Source organism: Manis javanica, chromosome X, assembly GCF_040802235.1.
Source record: "Manis javanica isolate MJ-LG chromosome X, MJ_LKY, whole genome shotgun sequence".
Taxonomy (NCBI): domain Eukaryota; kingdom Metazoa; phylum Chordata; class Mammalia; order Pholidota; family Manidae; genus Manis; species Manis javanica.
In genome coordinates, this window is record NC_133174.1 from 53,477,615 (window position 1) to 53,483,520 (window position 5,906).

A 5,906-nucleotide genomic window follows, 5' to 3' on the forward strand; every position below is an offset into this window, starting at 1 on the left:
ATTCTTAGAGATCCTTTTTCTCTCTGTGCCTCAGCTTCTTTGTATTCCTCTTCTCTAGTTTCTATTTCATTCATTGTCTACTCCACCGTATCCAACCAGCTTTTAATAACCTCCATCGTGCTCTTTAATGACTGGATCTCTGACCTGAATTTGTTCTTGGGTTCTTGGATGTCTTTCCATACCTCCATTAGAATGTTGATGATTTTTATTTTGAACTCCCTTTCAGGAAGAGTCACGAGGTCCATATCATTTAAATCTTTCTCAGCAGTTGTATTAATAATTTTACTCTGGACAAAGTTTCTTTGGCATTTCATGTTTGTATATGCTGTTCTCTAGTTTCCAGAAGCTCTATTCTGGAGCTGCTCAGCCCCTGAAGCAATGTCAGGAGTTTCAGGGGAGCAGTAATGGTGCCTAGGGGCAAGAAAGTGCTGTCCCCTGCCTCCTGGCTGCTGTGCCTGTCTCCACTGCCTGAGCCAGTGGGCTGGTCACACAGGTATAAGTTTTTGTCCCAGAGCAGCCAGATATGTATCCCTGCTTTCCACAAGTGGCTGGATTCCCAGTCTCCCCAGGATCTCTGCCTGTATTAACTTTCCAACGCAGTAGTCATGTGAGTCTCATGAAAGCACAATGAAATGTAGGTTTGTGCTCCCAGAGCAGATCTCCAGAGCTAGGTATTCAGTAGTCTGAAGCCTTCCACTCCCTCTGTGCTCCATTTCTCTTCTTCCTGCTGGTGAGCTGGGGTAGGGAAAGGGCTCAGGTCGTGTGGAGCCACAGATCTGGTACATTACCCCATTCAGTGAGGTCTGCTCTTTTCTCCAGATGTATGCAGTCTAATGCCATCCTCTTTCCTGTTGCTCTCTCAATATTAGTTGTGCCAACTATATTTTCTAATTGTATCCAGTTTTAGGAGGAAGCCTCTGTCTCTCATCTCACGCCACCATCTTTAATCCTCTCTTGATATTAGTATATTTTTTAACAGAAGAGGTACCATAATATTCTGAACCTGCTCTACTCTGTCGTAACTCTATCTTTGTAACACAAATATGTATCATTAATTTTTGTTATTGATGTTTTTTCTTCATCTAATCAAAATATATTTTTCCTCCCATTACATTGTGACAAAAAAGTTCAAACATACAGCAAACTTGAGTTACTTTTACAGAGAATATCTATAAACCTTCAAACAAGATTCTAGATTCTACCATTAACATTTTACTATGCTTAATCACATGTCTATCTATGCATTCTTATATCTTCTCATTAATCCATCTTCAGTCTTCTGCCTCATTAAACTGCTTCATAGTAATCATAGTACTGTGATAACACAGTTTATTCATTCAAGGCTATTAGTATTGTAGGGAATGTTGCAATTAACATTCTTGTACATCTGTGTCCATTTTGGTGAATATCTAATAGCAAGAATTGCTCTGGTATGAGGTTTATACATTTTAAATATAAATATATACTAAGAAATTTTTCTCCATGGTGGTTTTATCAATAATAGTTCTCCTTAGAGTATGAAACTGTGTATTTCCTCACACTTTTGCATGCACTTCTATCAATTTTGAAATGTTTTAATAATATTAACCAATATATTTGTTGATGAAAACTGGTATGATTAGTTGCTTTGTTTTTCAATTTTCATTTGTATTTCCATGATTACTAGTGATTTTTATCTTTTAATGTGTCTATTTTCCACTTGGATTTTCTTTTTTATTCATAAACATATATTCTGGATCATAATTCATTATCTGTTATATGTGAGTTATTTATCTGTCATATATTTTTCTTGGTCTGTTGCTCACCTTTTCACTTATGTTCTTTTGTGAACTCCATTCTTCTGTGAACGGAGATGCAGATCTTATGTTTCTATGGCACTTTTACTTTATTTGAACTTCAGGGTTATTTATAATGTTATCAAGAAAGGTATTTTTTTCTCATTTTAAAAATGAGGACTCTGAATCTTAGGTGAAGAAATCTTCCCAATGTCACACAGCTGATTTATGGAAATAGCAGGAATCAAAGTTGAGTCTATTGGCCTCTGTATTAGTTTCCTATTGATGCTGTAAGAAATAAGCAAACTTGATTGCTTAAAACAACACATATTTACTATCTTGTAATTCTAATAGGTTGGAAGTCTAAAATGGGCCTCACTGGCCTAAAATCAAGGTGTCAACAGGGCTGCATTCCTTTTGGAGGCTCTACTAGCAAATCCATTCATTTGCCTTTTCCAAATTCTAGAGATATGAATTTCTTGGCTCATGACTCCCTTCCCCTTGCTTCAAAGCCAAGCAGCAGTGGGGTGAGCCCTTCTCATCACACTGACCTTCCTCTTTTACTTGAAAGAACTTTTGAAATAACATTGTGGCCACATAGATAATATGGGATAATCTATAGCTTATCAGCTGATTAGGAACCTTAATTCTACCATCAACATTAATTGTTCTTTGTCATGTAATATAGCATATTCACAAATTCCAGGGATTAGGACAAAAAATCTTTGGAGGAAACATTATTTTCCCTGCTTTAACACCGCTCCCTTATAATCTAATGTCTTTTCCACTGTAACAGATAAATAAGCAGCCCAATGAGTAGATAAATAAGTTTGGAAAATAGGGCTGAGAAGGACCCATCTGTTGCAGCCTGAGTTATACCCTGAGTTTTGACTGTATTCACCTTTCCTGAAAAATCAGTTTTACCTTGTAAGAGTGCCTGTGTAAACAGAGATCCATGGTTTGAAATTGCATGCAATCCATTTTCCTGAATAGTGAACTTATCATAAAGTCACTCATGCGCACACAGAGGGACATAAATTGTATTCAGATACCTGCACATGATTTCTGGATGCTGGTGGGTTCTAATTAAAGTCTGAATCATAGAAATATAGGATGTGGCAGCTGGAATGGGTCTCAAAGTCCAGCTAATACAAGGATCTCATTTTACAAGTGAAAATATTAAGGCCAAAGAAGAGAAATAGCCTCCCCAAGGTCACACATGAGATTATGGTGTAGTGATGACTGGTATGTAGTCTTCACTATTAGCTCCAATTTCACCAAACTAAGCTGTCATTTTTGGAGACATGCTGGGGATTTTTAGCCCTTTAAATCATATCATCTATCACTTCCTCCAGCCAGTGGTTAGGTCAGCCACCGTCGTGGCATTTTCTACCACAGTTCTCTGGGAATGAGAAAGTATTTGGCAAGAGAACAAAGATGGGATTTGGGAAACAGCAGTGCATTGTAACTATCCAGGAGGAGAATTACTCTCACAAAAGAGGTGGTTCTTTTGCTATTAAAAAAAGTTACAGTGGCACTGACTAGAATTTTTGCTCAAGAGTCCTGAGTTCAATAGAAAAGGGAACCAATAAACAGAAGGCAGAATAAGACATATGTTCAGATATTTAATATAGGGAAAAATAATTCAGAAGTTGAATGAGTTACTTTGAGAGATCATGGACTCTCAGTTATTGGAGGCATCCAAGAAGAGTTTGTATAGCCATTTGAAAATAGTGCTGCATTGAGTGTTTTCAAGTTTATGTTGCAATAATTATTTCTTTGAATGAAAGTCTACATGGGGAGGCGGAGCCAAGATGGTGGCATGAGTAGAGCAGTGGAAATCTCCTCCCAAAACCACATATATTTTTGAAAATACAACAAAGACAACTCTTCCTAAAAGAGAGACCAGAAGACACAGGACAACATCCGGACCACATCCACACCTGTAAGAACCCAGTGCCTCAAGAAGTGGGTAAGATACAAACCCCAGCCCGGTGGGACACTAGCACCCCACACCCCAGCTCTGGGCTGGAGGAGAGGAGTCAGAGCTTGGAGGGAGAAGGAGCTCAGGACTGCTAAATAGACAGCCCTAGCCATCTGCACCAAAGCACAGACACAGTGCATGCATGGGGTCCTGGATAATAGGGAAACAGGACAGTAAGATCTGTGAGCGGGTTCCTGCAGCTGGTGCTCTGGGGACAAAGAAAAGTGAGTGCTTTTTGGAACTCTTAAAGGGACAGGGACCCCACTGCCAGACAGAAGCATCCTGGGACACTTAGTCCAGTGGCAGGGAATATGGGGAACTCTGGGCACTCTAACCCTCTGGGAAGAAGGGAACACGGAGGCCCCTCATGGAGATAAATAGCCTCCCAGCCATATTCCCTCCAATGTGGCTCCACCATATTGGAGCAGCAGCCTGAGGCAGGCCATACCCACAGCAACAGCAGAGATAAACTCCATAGCGGCCGGGCAAGAATCAGAAGCCACATCTGCATGCAGCTGCCCAGCACAAGCCACTAGAGCTCCTTGTTCTCCCAGAAGAGGAAGGCAACTAACCAACAAGAAGGGATGTTCTTCCAGCTATCACTCCTGCCAGCTCTGCAAACTATCTTTATCAGCATGAAAAGGCAAAATTTCAGGCAGAAAATAAGTAAGGACACAGAGGCACTGAACAACACAGTAGAACAGATAGACCTAATAGACATCTATAGAACTCTACATCCAAAAGCAACACGATATACATTCTTCTCAAGTGCACATGGAACATTCTCCAGAATAGACCACATACAAGCTCACAAAAAGTGCCTCAGTAAATTCTAAAAGATTGAAATTCTACCAACCAACTTTTCAGACCGCAAAGGTATAAAACTTGAAATAAATTATACAAAGAAAACAAAAAGGCTCACAAACACATGGAGGCTTAAAAACATGCTCCTAAATAATCAATGGAAAAACGAACAAATTAAAATACAGATCAAGGAATATATGGAAACAAATGAGAACAACAACACAAAACCACAACACCTTCTGTGGGAAGCAGTGAGAGCAGTCTAGAGAGGAAAGTATGTAGCAATCCAGGCACACTTAAAGAAGGAAGAACAATCCCAAATGAGTAGTCTAACTTCACAATTATTGAAACTGGAAAAAGAACAAATGAGGCCTAAAGTCAGCAGAAGGAGGGATATAATAAAGATCTGAGAAGAAATAAACAAAATTGAGAAGAATAAACAATAGAAAAAATCCATGAAACCAAGAGCTGGTTCTTTGAGAAAATAAACAAAATAGATAAGCCTCTAGGCAAACTTTTTAAGAGAAAAAGAGAATCAACATACATCAACAGAATCAGAAATGAGAAGGGAAAAATCACAACAGACTCCACAGAAATACAAAGAATTATTAAAGACTACTATGAAAACCTATATGCCAACAATCTGGAAAACCTAGAAGAAATGGACAACTTCCTAGAAAAATACAACCTTCCAAGACTGACCAAGGAAGAAACACAAATGTTAAACAAACCTATTAGGAGCAAAAAAATTGAAATGGTAATCAAAAAACGACTCAAGAACAAAACCCCTGGGCCAGATGGATTTACCTCCGAATTTTATCAGACATACAGAGAAGACATAATACCTATTCTCCTTAAAGTTTTCCAAAAAATATAAGAGGAGGGAATACTTCCAAACTCAATCTATGAAGCCAACATCACCCTAATACCAAAACCAGGCAAAGACCCCACCAAAAAATAAAATTACAGACCAATATCCCTGATGAATGTAGATGCAAAAATACTCAATAAAATATTAGCAAACCAAATTCAAAAATATATCAAAAGAATCATACACTACGACCAAGTGGGATTCATCCCAGGGATGAAGGATGGTACAACATTCGAAAATCCACCAACATCATCCACCACATCAACAAAAAGAAGGACAAAACCACATGATCATCTCCATAGATGCTAAAAAAGCATTTGACAAAATTCAACATTCATTCATGATAAAAACTCTCAGCAAAATGGGAATAGAGGGCAAGTACCTCAACATAATAAAGGCCATATATGATAAACGCACAGCCAACATCATACTGAACAGTGAGAAGCTGACAGCTTTTCCTCTGAGATTGGGA